The sequence below is a fragment of the Lynx rufus genome, unplaced genomic scaffold (genome assembly GCF_022079265.1).
Source record: "Lynx rufus isolate CCGP_SWC_20201006 ecotype Redwood Valley unplaced genomic scaffold, mLynRuf1.p SCAF_2, whole genome shotgun sequence".
In the NCBI taxonomy this organism is placed as follows: Eukaryota; Metazoa; Chordata; class Mammalia; order Carnivora; family Felidae; genus Lynx; species Lynx rufus.
Window position 1 is genome coordinate 203,023,629 of NW_025814834.1, and position 16,347 is coordinate 203,039,975.

The following is a 16,347-nucleotide window of genomic DNA, read 5'->3' on the forward strand; positions in this document are numbered from 1 at the left end:
TTTTCTTATACTGATTTAAAAAAAAATTTTTTTTAATGTTTTATTTATTCTTGAGGGAGAGAGAGACAGAGTATGAGCGGGGACGGGGCACAGAGAGAGGGAGACACAGAATCCGAAGCAGGCTCCAGGCTCTGAGCCGTCAGCACAGAGCCCGACGCAGGACTCGAACTCATGAACCATGAGATCATGACCTGAGCCGAAGTCGGACGCTCAACCGACTGAGCCACCCACGCACCCCTCTTATACTGATTTTTGAAAAATGAATAACCTATTTTTAATTTTTTAATGTTTATTTATTTTGAGAGAGAGAGACAGAGAGAGAGAGAGAGAGAGAGAGAGAGAGAGAGAGTGTGAGCAGGGTAGAGGCAGAGAGAGGGAGAGAGAATCCCAAACAGGCGCCACACTGTCAGCAGAGCCCGATGCGGGGCTTGGTCCCACTAATGGTGAGATCATGACCTGAGCCGAAATCGAGAGCCAGATGCTTAAATGACTGAGCCACCCAGGCACCCCTAATAACCTATTTAAAAACAATTATTTATTTATTAAAATTGTTTTCAATATTTATTATTTAATTTCAAGTGAGAGAGAGAGAGAGAGACAAAGAGAGAGAGAGAGACAGAATGCGAACGGGGGAGGATTATAGAGAGGGAGGGAGACACAGCATCTGAAGCAGGCTCCAGACTCCGAGCTGTCAGCACAGAACCTGAAGACGCAGGGCTGGAACTCATGAACCGTGATATCATGACCTGAGCCGAAGTCAGATGCTTAACTGACTGAGCCACCCAGGCACCCCAATAACCTATTTTTTTAGAGCAGTTTTACATTCACAGAAAAATTGAGCAGAAGGTGCAGACAGTCCCCATATATCCCCTGTCTCCCCCATCAATATCCGCCACCATCAACATGATGCACCAGTGTGGCACGTTTTTACAATCAATGAACCCACTTTGACATGTCATTATTACCCAAAGTCCTTAGCTCACATTACAGTTCGCTCTTAGCATGTAAGAGTTTCTATAAATGTATATGACATGTATCTACCATTATAGTATTACACAGAATATTTTTACTGCCCTAAAAATTCCATATGCTTCACTTATTCATCTCTCCCTTTCCCCAAACCCCTGGAAACCACTGAACTTTTTACTGTCTCCATATTGCCTTCTTCAGGATGTCATAAGGTTGGAATCACATAATATATAGCCTTTTCAGATTGGTTTCTTTCACTTAGTAATATAATATGCCTTTAAATTTCTTCCATGTCTTTATGAGTGGCTTGATAGCTTGCTCTCTCTCTCTCACTCTCTCTCTCTCTTTGTGCTGAATAATATTCCACTGTATGGTTGTACCATAGTTTATTTATCCATTCACTTGCTGGAGGACATTTGGTTGCTTTCAAGTTTTGGCAATTATGAGTAAAGCCTCTATAAATATTTACATGCAGGTTTTTGTGTGGGCATAAGTTTTCAACTCATTTGGGCACATACTGAGGAACCTGATTCCTGTATCTTCTGGTAAGAGTATGTTGAGTTTTATAAGAAATTGCCAAACTGGGTTCCAAAGTGGCTGTGCCATTTTACCTCCCCCCAGAATGAATGAGAGTTCCTGTTTCTCCACATCCTTGCCAGCATTTGGTGATGTCAGTGTTTTGAATTTGGGTCATTCTAATGGATGTGTCATGGTATCTCATTTTTGTTTTAATTTTCAATTCCCTAATGACATATGATGTTGAGCATCTTTTCATATGCTTATTTGCCATCCGTATATCTTCTTTGGTGAGCTCTTCAGATCTTCTGTCCGTGTTGTAATTGAGTTGTTCATTTTCTTATTGTTGACTTTTAAGCGTTCTTTGCAGACGTTGGGTCACGGTTCTTTATCAAACATGTCTTTTGCAAATATTTCCTCCCATCCATGGCTTGTTTTCTCATTCTCTGGATTGATTTTTATTACTGATTCCATTTTTTTTTCCTTGCGATTGAAAAAAAAGTATTCTTATAAGTATGTGTTACATGAATAGCATGTAGCTTGGTTTTGCCAGTGCCTTCCTTCATCTATGAGGGACCCCACTTTTGTCAGATGTACCAGGCAGTCCGCATGTTCAGTATTGTGGCCCAGAGAAGGAGCGTAACTTGCTTGAGATCGCACAGCATGTTTGCTAAGATGATATATCCCTCTCATGTGCTTAGCCTTCCCAGTAACCAGAGAACTGTCTTCTTTGGTCTGTGTGAGACTCCTGGAATGCTGCTTCTTTTTTCTTAACTTTAAACGAATTAGGTAGACCATCAGGTGACAAAAGCAGGTATTTTTCATAAAGGAAAAAAGAAATTAAAAAGGCCTCATCATCATGCCACCTCAATAAATCTTTTTCACTTTTCTGACAGTTTTGTCCGTCCGTCTAGCAAAGGCTGGGATGAGGTGTGCACAAAACTGTCATAGTGATCATCGTGGTTTCTTCTTTTTTATGTTACCCTTTCCCAGGTTTTAGTTTGCAAAATGATATTTGAGAATGGCTGCTTAATATATTTTTTAATTTTTTTAATATTTATTTTATTTTTTTTTTTTAATTTTTTTTTTCCCCACGTTTATTTATTTTGGGGACAGAGAGAGACAGAGCATGAACGGGGGAGGGACAGAGAGAGAGGGAGACACAGAATCGGAAACAGGCTCCAGGCTCTGAGCCATCAGCCCAGAGCCCGACGCGGGGCTCGAACTCACCGACCGTGAGATCGTGACCTGGCTGAAGTCGGACGCTTAACCGACTGCGCCACCCAGGCGCCCCTTAATATTTATTTTTGAGAGAGAGAGACGGAGCATGAGCAGGGGAGGGGCAGAGAGGGAGACACAGAATCCAAAGCAGGCTCCAGGCTCTGAGCGGTCAGCACAGAGCCCGATGCAGGGCTCGAACCCACGGACCGCAAGATCATGACCTGAGCTGAAGTCGGATGCTTAACCGACTGAGCCACCAGGGCTTATATCTTATTTGAAACAGCCCCCCTGACTGTAAGTCTCACTCCATCCCACTGTCCTGTTTTCTTCTCTTGATAGTATTTATTACTCTCAGAAATTATCTTTATTTATTTTCATGTCTGTCTTCTCCTAACAGAGAATGTAAGCTCTGTGAGGCCAGGGGACTTTTCGATCTCACTTGCTCTGTGTCTCCAGTGATTACAACAGTGCCTGGCACATAGCCTATCAATAAATATTTAATTGACTCAAGAATTCAGAAGACCACAGTTTTCTGAGTTGGTCATTGACTACCCAATTTTTTTTTTTTTTTACTGACTAGTCGACTTGTTAGTTTATTTCAGGGGAATCAAGTGGTTGGGGAGGAGGGTTTTGGATTCCTCTCTCCCCTTTGTCATTTATTAACTTTGTGACGTTGGCCAGTATATTTAGCTTCTCCGAATCTAGGTTTCCTTATTTGAAATGAGGGTAATATCAGTGCCTGCCTTGTAGCCACTACAAGGTAGTTACCGTGAGGATTTAATAAAAATAATACGTGGCAAGTGCTTAGCACAATGCATATGAAATACAGCATGAGTGACATTAGCCGTTCATCACTGGCACCCTAAGTACTCCCCAGGTGTTGTCTCATGTGATCCTCAAAACTGCCCAGATTACAGGACCATATTTGTGTGTGTCTGTGAAAATCCACTGAGTTGCACATTTATTTGTATACCTTTCTGTATTTGGATTGTAGTCGATAGAAAGTTTGCCTAACAACAGCAAAAAGCCAATGAGGTAGGAGCCGTCATCATCCCCATTTTACAGATTGGGAAACTGAGGGTCAAAGAGGTAAGTCATTGGCTCAAGATCACAAGAGAGCTGAAGCTCTGCGACCCGTGCTTTTAACAACAGCTCTTCATGCCCCCACGTGCTGCCTGGCCTGTTCAAACACTCAGTAAACAAACAGTAGCTTTTATTGTGGTTAACATGCAACATTTTTGTTGTTGAAAAATTTTCTTCTATTTTCTTTTATTTTTTTTAAGTTAATTTATTTATTTGTTTTGAGAGAGAGAGCAGGGGAGGAGGAGAGAGAGAGAGGGAGAGAGAATCTCAAGCAAACCCCATGCTCAGTGTGGAGCCCAACGTGGGGCCCAACCACGACCCGAGCTGATATCAAGAGTCGGATGCTCAACCGACTGAGCCACCCAGGCACCCCTACATTTTTTTTCTTCTATTTTAAATAATGCTTCAGAGTACATCTTTGGGCATTTTTGGCTTTTCTCTGCTTTTGAATTATTTCCCTTAGATAAAACCCCAAGGATAGAATTAACGGCAGGAAATGCCTAGAGAGCTGAAGTGACTTTGCTCAAGGTCACATATAAGTAGTGGTGCTTGGAGTAGGGCCATCATGCATAGTTGTACAGGTTGTTCACTTCACAAGGGCGATTGATCCAGGGGTAAGTGGGCTTCCCAGAGGAGGTCCAGTAGGAGCTGAGCCTTTGGCAATGTTTGAAGGGGCAGAGGTAAAAGGGCATTGCAAGTAGGGGCACATAGGAGAAGAGAATGAGGAGAGCGTGATGGGGAAACCAGTTTCAAAGGAGCAGAGAATCAGAAAAAGGGGGATATGAGGAGGTAGGTAGGGCTGGGTCATTCATTCATTCCCTAAATATTTGCTAGGCTCCTACTGTATGTTGGGAGCTGTGGATACAGCAGTGAACAAGCCCATCCAATCCTGGTACTCATGGAACAGGTACTTTATTGGTTGGGGGTGGGGACGACAATTGACAAGGAAATTGAGTAAAACAATTATAGATTTTGAAAAATAGTTGGACGAAGTAGGTGCTGAGTCCAGGAACAATGCGATGGGGACCTATTTAAATAGAGTGCTACGGAAGGCCTCTTTGGAGAGGTAACATCTTAGTTGAGAAGGGGAAGACTATTCCACGCAGGGCACCCAGCACATGCAAAGGCCCTGAGGTGGGTGCTACAGAGAGGACATTCAAAGCCAGACACGAGAGGGTCTGGAGGAGTTGTAAGTTCAGAAGTCATTTCAGACAGTCTCGAGGAAAGGACTCTTGTCTCCATCCCAGTCTGATCTTTCTTCTAGGTTCAGTTTCATTTTGTCTACTGGTTGACCCCACAAAGCAGTCACCTCAAAGTTACACATCTTCCCCAACCAGCTTTCTATCTCCAGTTGTCCTTCTAGTTCTCTACACTCTCCCAGACTGTTGCCAAGCTCCTTGATTCTTCCTTCCTCATTCCCTCACTTCTATCCCTGCTTTGGCCACCTTCCTAGACCAGGGAAGCAGCCAGGTAGTCTCATGCCGGGGGCCACACACACAACAAGCACTTTGGAGGCATGCAGACATGGGTTCAAATCTCAGCTCTGCCATTCAGTATATCTCATTGGGGCTTGGTTTACAGGGAGTTAGTTTTATGGTGGCTAGGGAGTCAAATGAGATGATGACGTAAGTGACAGCAGCTGGCACACAGTAGGTATTTGATAAATGACAGTGCCTTGCCCTTTCCCTACCAATCTTGGGAACCATCTTGTTTTCTTCATACCTTGACTCTTCATATTTGGGAAGCAGAGAGATGGTAAAGGTCGGGGTAACCACCAACTCCCTAAATATCTCTTTGGGGGAATCAAATCCCCAAGTATCCCCTTTTCCAAGAATTTTAAACAGATAGCTTAATTTGTAAGTACAATACCTACTATTAACTGAAGGTTTACTACGTGCTGGTTACCGTGCTAAGTGCCTTACATACACTCTTTTCTTGTCCTCATGACAGTCCTGTGAAGGTATTTCCATTGCTATCCCCATTTTATAGCTCAGGAAACAGATTCAGAAAAGTAAAGCGACTGGTCTAAAGTCACAAAGTTCAGGGATGAAATTGGGACTTGAGCCCACATTTTTCTGGCACCATAAAAACCCGTGTGCCCAACCACCAGGCAATCCTGCCTCATAGCCCATCCGGCTAAAGCAGGGAGAACCAACATGTTTCATTTCTTGAGTGCAGAAGGCCCAGAGGTGAGAGATTTCCTGAATCCCATAATGGACCGGACACTAAGCTGCAGACCCACAACTGCCCCAGCAGAGCAAAATCGGTGGTCTAAGACCTCAGGGTGGCCTAGACCTTCATCCCTAGTGCTGGAGGACCTCCCCACGGCAACAGAGCCATAAACACAAGCAGCTCTTTCAACAGGACGCTGAGCCTGAGTCATGGAGTATTTATAGATGGGCCTCTACTCTTCCCTCAGCTCTGCCAGGATTTATCAGGTTCACTTGGGGCTCGGAGGGTGACAACTTGTTTATCATCCAAGGTGCCCAAGCGGGCTGTTGGGACATTCTCCGAGAACGAGGTCTGGTGGCCTGCCCATGTTTAGACCTGACCTGACCCCCATACATCAGACTGAGGCAACATCAGCTGTTCCACCTTCTCCCAAATACCCCTACACCCAGCCCTCCCACAACCACACCCACACCCAGTGAACTTACGGTCTCAGGGTAAAATGGGACAGAAATGTTACTTCTCTCGGGAAGACATCTTGGATTACTCTGGAAAGGTTAAAAATTTTCCCTAGCCCCACTGCTCTTGGGAAGTGAAGCCTCACATTGGTCAGATAATTGAATTTGTCATAATAATGTTAACTAAGGACCTTCTCCGTACCCGATACCATGCTAAGAGTTTTAACATTACTTTGAAAAAGCCTCAGAATAACGTTACAGGTTGGATGTTAATTTAATATCACCTTTATAGATGAGGCAACTGAGGCTCAGAGAGGTCAAGTAACTTGACCAAGACCGCCAATCATTGGGGCGAGCCTCAAAAATCTAGGTCTTCCTTGGTTCCAGAGCCAAAGCTGTGGGTGACCTTAGGCCAATTACTTCCCCTCTGAGCCTCTGTTTCTTTATCTGTAAAATGGAGTACTAATACCTACCTCTCATAGTCATAAGGACTGAATAAAACTGGTATGTCGTAGGCTCCCAACCACTGATTGTGGACCCTAGCCCCCAGCCTCAACAATCAGTAATTTGGCTTGTTCTAAGCCACTTAGGGCAATTAAGCAGGTCACACTGGACTCAAACTTCAGGGACTTGAATCCAGGACCCAGACTCTTCCAGTCACCACTGCCCACCCTTTGTTCCTTCCCAAGAGTAGGAGCAGAGGAATGAGGGAGTAGAAGGGGCGTTGGGAGGTTAAGGGGTGGCTGTGCTCAGAGGCACAGAGGACAGACCATGCTCTCACTCTTGGGATCTGTTTTGGATGGTGCCGGGCTCCAGGCTGCTGGCAGCCAGAGCTGGAGGTCTCAGTGCTGAGTTAACAGAGCAGCCCCTGGGGCCATATTTAGTGGTTGAGTGCTGACCCCAGTTGGGTGGCTTGGCTGCAGGCACTAGGCAGAACCTGCATTTATAACCCCTAATAGGTGGCCCCTGCAAAAAACCGGTGGGCTGGCTTTCTGAGTCTGAGTCTGAAGGCAACCCGCTCCTCTCTGCTGTCTTGGGCCCCTCCCTCCCCAGCCCAGTGCAGGGCACCCAACTCAAGGTTCAGACAGATTTGGGTTCAAGGCCTGGCTCTTCCACTTACGACCTGTATGACCTTAGGCAAGGTACTTAACCTTGGCGTCCTGATCTAGAAATGGAGATCATCACACATGCTTCATAGGGCAGTGATGATTAAATCAGGTCCCCTTCTTTCTTCCCCTCCCCCGCTACCACTAGGGCCCATGACCTCTAAATGTACTCCCTAAGGCCTTGACCTGGGTGTTCCAGGGGTCCTAGGCTGCTCACCTCTCACAGTGCTTCCAGAAACCCTACTCCTAAGTCCCCTCTGGCCTGTTGGCCAGGGCCCAGCTCTGACAGAGGTGACGGCCCAGCTTCCTCAGTTGCAGCTCAGGTTTCCTGCTGGACCTCAGCAAGAAGCCCCAGCTCTTTGAGACTTAATCCATAGGAACAGTGACTTTTTAAAAAGTGGGATTTCTTTCCAGCCATTTTCTATGCCTGTGCAACATTTCTGATTTCTACGCTTCTTTACATAAACATAGATATAATCTTAACAGAAAAGAATCAGATTACATACAAACGACGTCTGTCTTTCTGCTTGTGGCTAACAATATATTGCCGACATCTTTTGATACTGGTATTCAATATAGAAAGCTCAAGGTCATTTTTTAAAATTAGAGAAATACTTATGTATATATGTACTTTATGCATGGGCAGTCAGAATTCTTATTGGGGTATGCTTTGTTTTATTTTTAAGTAAACTTTTCCTTGAAGTATAACATACATTCAGAAAAGTGCACAATTCACAAGGATACAGTTCAAAGCACCCTCACAAAGGGAGTGTACCTGAATAGCTCAAACTGAGATCAAGAGCCAGATCATGACCAGTGCTCCAGAGTCTGGCTTGTGACCCCTTCCGGCCCCTGCACCAAGGGCAGCACTCTCTTGATTTCTAACAGCTCAGATTAGTTAGGGCTTTTTTGAACTTTATAAAGACAGAATCATGTACGTACTCTTTTGTTCAACATTCTTTGAGATTCATCTATGTTGTTGCCCGTGGCAATATTTGTTCATTCTCACTGCTGTATAGCATTCACGGTGTGACCACACAACGATTTATTTGTTCGTTCCATTGGTGGACATTGGAGTCGTTTCCAAAGTTTTGCCACTACAAACAATACTGCAAAAAACATCCTTGTATTTAAATGGATCTATGGATCTGATTATCTATTTAACTGTCTCTAGTTGGCTAAATATATCTTTCTGTCATTATCTTTCTAGGATTTTGATAAGATAGATGCCTCAGAATAGAACTGCTGAGTCACATGTATAAATACTTTACAGTTTGATTTTGTAAAATCGTACCCCCGCCCCAAGGTCAAGGGTAGTGGCAGTGTCTATTGCCCTACACTTTCACCAAAGTTGTATATTATTAATTTTTAATAGTTTTGCCAATCTGGTAGGGGGAAAGTTAGATGTTATTGTGGTTTTAATGAGATTTTGAAAATTAGTGAGGAGAAGCCTCTTGCTTGTTTTTGTTTCGGGCGAGGGGGCATTGTCATTTATACTCTTATGCATTGCCTTTTTGTATCCTTTGCTTATTTTTAAAACTTTAACGTATTATGGGTATTGACACTTGGTCTTTACGTGTGTTTCTACTGTTCCCAACGGTCACTTGTCTTTTAGCTTTGTTTATGGAGCAACTGCCAGTTTAAATATAGTTTGTTTTCCTCCTGCTTACTGTTTATGATGTGGATCGTCCTGAGGGTGTGTGTGGCAAACCCCAGGTTCAGGCTGGTGGGGGGAGAGCAGCAGGCCAGGTGGGGTGGGCAGGTGGCCCCCAAGACCGTCTCTCTGGAGTACAAGTACCTGAACATTCGGGTCAGCACTGAGCCCCCGGGAACCTTGAGTTTGCTGCAAGCCTTCCAAATGCCATCTGGACCCCACTGTCAGGGGAGTCTCTCTGCACAGCCCAGGGCCAGTGTTAACTGGGCCGTAGAGGGAGGGCAAGTTTGAGAGCAAGGGTAAGCAGCCCGCCTCTCTGAGTTCAAGTCCTGTCTTCCTCTGCTCAGGCTGCCATAACAAAATACCACAGGCTGGGTGGCTTAAACACCAGAAATTTATTTCTCACGGCTCTGGAGGCTGGGAAACCTAGACGAAGGCACAGGCAAGGTGGGCTCCATTCTGAGGCCTCTTCTCTTGGCTTGTAGATGGCTGCCATCTCGCTGTATGTTCACATGGCCTTCCCTCAGTGCATGTGTGTGAGAAGAGAGAGAGAGCGAGAGCAGGCTCTTTTGTGTCTCTAAGGCCACTAGTCCTTACCTCCCAAAGGCCCCATCACCAAATATGATCACACTGGTGTTTAGTACTTTGATATATGATTTTGGAGAGACACAAACAATGCCCCAAGCCATTTCCTAGAGGTGTAACCTTAGGCAAGTTACCTAATCTCTGTGGGACCCAATTTCCTTATCTATAAAATGGGGATGATAGGAGTGTCAACCTCATGAATTAATAAAGAAATTAATAGCTATAAAACACTTAGAACAGACCGTGATAGCTGTTCAAGATAGCTGTCAAAGTTTCTTGCCTCCTGGTATTCATGCCCATCTGTGGTCCCCTCCCACACTATATCATGGTTGGTCTGTGTGACCAATAGAGTATGGTGGAAATAATATTGTGTCGTGTCTGAGGCTAGGTCATTAGAGAACCTTCACTCTGTTGGATCACTCCATCTGGGGGAAATCAGCCACCATGCTCTGAGGATACTCAAGCAACCCTGTGGAGAGGTACACGTGCTAAGGAACTGAGGCTGCCCACCAACTTGCCGACCATGTGGGTCGGCCATCTTGGAAGTGGATCCTCCAGCTCCAGTCAAGTCTTAAGATATAAGCTGCACTGCAGCCCCAGCCAACATCTTTACTGCAACCTCCTTAGAGGCACTGAGCTGGAACCACTCTGCTTAGCTGCTCCTGAATTCCTGACCCACAGAAAACTATATGAGATAATCAATGTTTACTATTGTTTTAAGCTGCTAAGTTTTGGGAAAACCTGTTGTGTAGCCATAAAGAATACACAGACCATGGGGTTATTCATAGTAACTGTTCAGTAAATGCCAGCCAGTGTTATTCCCTTGACTGTGAAAATCTTAGCCACGGTGTTTTTCAAGTGTCTGTCACGTGCCAAGTATGTGCCATATGCTGGGCATAGGGACTCCTATCTCTGTGCCATCAATTTTCAGCAAGGCCTAGAGTGTTGGGGGCAGACAGTCACCCCAAATCCTAGACTCTTGGGGTTGAAAGACCCAGAGCTATCGTTACTCAACCCAACTTTCATTTTCAACATGAGCAAACTGAGACACAGAGGTCGTATAACCCACCGTAGGTATCGGAGCTGATATAGAAGAGCCTGAACCAGAACCCAGATCCACTGGTGCCTGGGCAGCCCCTTTGTTGTTGCTCTGCCTTCTAATAAGGGGCCATTGCATCTTACAGTTTATAAAGCCCTTTCAGTATTTTATTTTGGGATCATCAATGCAGAGCCCCCTCCAGACCCTATTGGTATCCATATCCCGAGGGCAGTCTATTTCTCTAAAGGCCACCCACTCCCCAGAGCCCTTATAGCTGCCCACAATGGCTATCTGGACCTGGAAACAACAGGAAGAGGCCTGTGGGGCTCCCGCCCCTGAGTGGTGAGATCCTGAAAACACTCTGCTCTTCTTCCATGGCATGTGGGCTTTACCCTGGCACCTGGTTCGTTGCATCACAACCCCAGATCCCACTGATCTGCCTCTGCCAACTGTTTGGTCTTTAGCTTCTGGATAAAGGACCTATAAGTTTGATCCTGTGATTTGGGATGACTCTTTGTTGAGGATGACACTGAAGCATGTGACAGAGAGCTCAAGCTGTAAGAAAAACAGTCTTCATCCCCCACCCCCACCCCCACCCCCGACTTCTGAGGGTGTTCAGGCACCACAGAGGCTCCCGGGGAAATCCAGAGGAAGAGGCAGGGCAGACCCACCCTCTGGGACAGTCATAGGGGCCAGGGCAAGAACAGTACATGCATGGAAGGGATCCATGGTGTACCAAGGAAACGTTTAAGCAAGCCCAAGCTATGCAGAAATGAAAGGGGAAACGGAGGATTGCTTCCTCTCCAGCATCGCCACCCCCAGGCCTGTGTCCACCAGTCACCCACCCCTGGAAGTCTTCCTCTGAGAACCAGGCCACTGAGGACATGGGGACCCTCGGGGATCATTTCTTAATGGTTGATCGATTTGGCAAACAAGAAACTGAAGGTGGGTGTGGCTGGCCGGGCATCACATTGCTGGTCTCTGGCAGTTTTCTCCTCCAACCAAGAGGTCTCAAAATCTCAGGTTTCCAGAAAGTTCCCTCTCTAGTGACAGTCAAAAACAGCACAGACTTTGGGGTTAAATCGTCCTTTCAGCTCTGCGTACACTAACTGTGGGACTTAGGGAAACTCCATAATCAATCTGTGCCTCAGTTTCCTCATCTGTAAAATGGGGATAAGTATGACCTACTCATGGTTGTTGTGAGGACTGAATGAAATAGTACCATGAAGCTTTTAGTAGATGCCCAGACTCTTGCAAGCAGTATATCAATCAAAAATAGTGTAATAATTGAGAACACAAGCTGGTGCAGCCACTCTGGAAAACAGTATGGAGGTTACTCAAAAAACTGAAAAGAGAACTACCCTATGACCCAGCAATTGCACTACTAGGCATTTATCCAAGGGATACAGGTGCGCTGTTTTGAAGGGACACATGCACCCCCATGTTTATACCCGCACTATCAATAATAGCCAAAGTATGGAAAGAGCCCAAATGTCCATCAATGGATGAATGGATAAAGAAGATGTGGTATATATATACAATGGAGTATTACTTGGCAATCAAAAAGAATGAAATCTTGCCATTTGCAACTACGTGGATGGAACTGGAGGGTATTATGCTAAGTGAAATTAGTCAGTCAGAGAAAGACAAAAACCATAGGACTTCACTCATCTCAGGACTTTAAGAGACAAAACAGATGAACATAAGGGAAGGAAAACAAAAATAATATAAAAACAGGGAGGGGGACCAAATACAAGAGACTCATAAATATGGAGAACAAACTGAGGGTTACTGGAGGGGTTGTGGGAGGGGGGATGGGCTAAATGGGGAAGGGGCATTAAGGAATCTGCTCCTGAGATCATTGTTGCACTGTATGCTACGTTGGATGTAAATTTAAAAAAATTAAAAATAAAATTTAAAATATAGTGTAATAATTATTATTACTTCCCATCACCTCTTTTTATTGTCAGGTCCAGACCATTGCCCCTGCTGCTTTGCCAACCCCTACCCAGCTGGGACCCCCTTGGGTACTAAGCTCCTCCCACTAGTAACAGACTTTGGGGGCAGTCCCAGATGAAGTCTGTCTCTTAGCTGGGTGATGTTCTGCAAGTTACTTAACTTCTCTGAACCTTAGTTTCTGATATGTCAAAATGAGGATCATAATACCCTGAATCATTCTCTGACAAATCAATGGCACAGAAGAATGGCGGAGAAGGCAATTGCTATAGATTAAAAGCCATTGATGAGATGAAAACAGTGAATTATCATGTGGAAGACCTTATTTGGATCTCATTTGTAAAACTAACTGTAAAAAGACATTTGTGACAATCAGCATCCTCGGAAGATGGTTTGGAAACTAGATAATATTAAGAAATTCTTGTTATTTTTGTTAGATGTGATGATGGCATTGTGATTATGTACCAAGAAAATCCTTATCGGTTAGAAATGCTTACTGAAGTATTTGTGGATAAAATTGCTTGATGTCTAAGGTCTGCTTTAAAATATTTCAGACAAAAGAAGTGTGTGGGGTATTAGATGAAGTAAGATTGGGGAACTGTTGGTAACAGTTGAAACTGAGTTTGGTTATATGGGTTCATTATACTATTCTCTCTACTTCTGTGTGTTTAAATTTTTCATTAATAAACAGTAAAAATAAAAAATAAAAGCATAAACAGAGGCACCTGGGTGGCTTAGTCGGTTGGGTGTCCAACTCTTCATCTCAGCTCAGGTCTTGATCTCTGGGTTGTGAGTTCAGGCCCCATGTTGGGCTTCATGTTGGGTGTGAAAAAAACCAATCAATCAATCAATCAATCAATAAAAAGTAAAAATAAATAAGCAAGGAGACATGAAGGGAGGGAAGCAGTAAAATGTAGTCGTCAAAAGCTCTGGGCTCAGATGCACCACTGATATTCTGTGTTTGTCTTTTCATCTGTCAGGCCATAACTTTCTAGTATGTTCCAGTAACTGGTAATGGTACTGGTTTATAACTTCCTGGTTCTGATCCTGGCTCTGCCACTCACTAGCTGGGGTACTTTGCCAAGTGACTTAACCTCTCTGAGTCTCTTTGCTCAGCTGCTTTTGGGAAAATCATGATCAGTGCCTCACTGAGTTATTTTGAGGACTGAACAAGGGAGCGTGGATGGGAAGGGCTTAGCACAATGCCTGGCATGCAGTAAGCACTCAATAAATGCTTTGGTGTGAGGAGCACAGGTTTAGGAGTCAGGCTAACTTGGATGTGAACCCAGCTCTGCTGAGCCACTTGTGGCTGTGTGACTTTGGCCAAGCCAATTAATTCTCTGAATCTTGTTTCCTCCTGGGAAAACGAGGATCATAATACCTCCCTTGCAGATCTGTTGTGAGGATTAAATGGCAAGATGTGTTTTGATGCCCAGCATGGCCCACGTGGGAATTCCCCTTCCTCACCCCTTGACTTTCAGCAGTGCTGGCCTGGCCAAGGCCCAGGCTGGAGTCGATCCCACTGTCCATTTGCGTGGTTTTTGCACCTGGACTGCCAACTGTGGCTGGGGAAAGTCAACAGAACCATGTGAATGGCTCCTCGCAAATAGCAAAGCCGGGTTATGAAACACCAGCGAGGCTCTTCTGCCCTTGCACAGCCCTTCTATCCCTCTCTGGGGGACTTCCTCTTGTGCTTCGCACTGGCTGGGCCACCCACTCATGCTACCCTTCCCCCTGCTTCCCCCTCAGAAGTTGATCTCAACTCCTTCTTGACTGAGGTCATCAATATGAGCACCTTTCTCTCCACTTCCCAGAACTGGATTCTCAGTTCCATCCTCTCCTCTTTCCTATCCTCCCAACTAAAGACAAAGAGTGTACTTCTCTTCCAAGGCTGTAGCATTTGCTCCGTCACCCTCCTCCCAATCTTCCAGTACTTTCTTTCCAATGTGTCAGTCAAAACAAATAAAAAATGCTTAAATACCTTAATCTTTCCCAAGTCTAACAGTGATCCTGTTGTTCCCTTACTTAACTCACTCATTCAGTGGGTGGCTCAGTTGGTTAAGTATCTGACTTCAGCTCAGGTCATGATCTCATGGTTGGTGAGTTTGAGCCCTGAATCTGGCTCCGGGCTGACAGCTTGGAGCCTGGAGCCTGCTTCAGATTCTGTGTCTCCCTCTCTCTCTGCCACTTCCTAACTCACACTCTGTCTCTTTCTCTCTCTCTCAAAAATAGATAAACATTAAAAAAAAAATTAACTCATTCATTCACTAGTCCACTCATTTAAGAAATATTTGTTGAGTACCTACTGTGTCACTGGGGGTACAGAATCCACAGAGACAGTCTTTATCCTCAAAGTCTTCAAGGTCCAGAGGGAGAATCATACTCACAACCATATAATGGTAAGATAACAAGTGGGGTGCAAAGATCGACCATGCTTGATGCAGAGATTGACGAGGTGTGCAGTGGGGGGCAGGGGAGCCCAAGGATAGCTCTCAGCTTTCTGGTCTGCACAAATAGGTGAACGGTGGTGGTGTTCACAGAGACAAGAGACTAGGAAAACACAAGGAGGAGCTAGGTGCTCTGCTTGGGGGTCTGATGAGTTTGAGGTGCTATTGGAACATCACAGCAGAGATCTCCAACAAATCTTCAGCTTAGGGGAGAGAGAGATCTGAACTAGAATTAGAGATCTGAGGATCATTGGCACATCGAGATGGAGTCTTGAATGTATACAGAGTGATCTCTGCTGCAAGTAACAAGAGTAATTACACTATGATGCCCTTTGTTATCTCACATCCAAAATAGTCAGGGGTGGGGGACAGCTCCAGGGGCAGGTAAACTGGTAGCACAGTGATGTCATCAATGACCAGGGCGTTATCTATAGTACTTTTTTGCTGTTTTCAGGGAGTGGATGTCTTCCTGAGATTTGCCCGCCATCTTGGTTGCAGGATAGCTGCCCTACCCTCTTACAGCCCCATTCAAGGCAAGAATGAAGCTTTCCTTTGGAATTTCATTTTTCATCTGGGTGGGGGGAGGAGGATCCTTCATCTTTAGCCCACTTCCGTGAGTCCTTGGGTCTCCGAGGCCATAACTGTGTCACTTAGGCAAAGGAGAATGGGATTATGTTGACAGGTTTAAGGCTTAGTCTCCTGGGGCCTTGGAGAAGTTCACCTCCCTGGAGAACGGTGCTGATATCTGAACAAGGCTGTGTGAGCAAGGAAAAAGAGATGGCCTCTTTTCAACCCTCCCCCTTCTTCCAACCCATAGCTGACTTGGCAGTGTTGACCTGCAGTTCAGTAGAGTCAAGCACATCTGGATTCATATCCTAGAGCCATTTCTTCCAATCTGTGTTACTTCATATCAGTTATTTTATTGTTTGTCCTGGAGTTTCCTTATCTGCGGAATGGGAATAGAACAGTTCTTACGTTGTTGGCTGTTGGGGTGCTGAAATGAAACAATGCATGCGAAGTGCTTAACACAGTGCCTGGCACTTGGTAAATGCTCAGCAAAAGCTAGCCATTAATATTTTGGGGGGGACCACCCTCTCCTTAAAATTCTCCGGCCTCATGGGGTGCCTGGCTGGCTCAGTAGGTG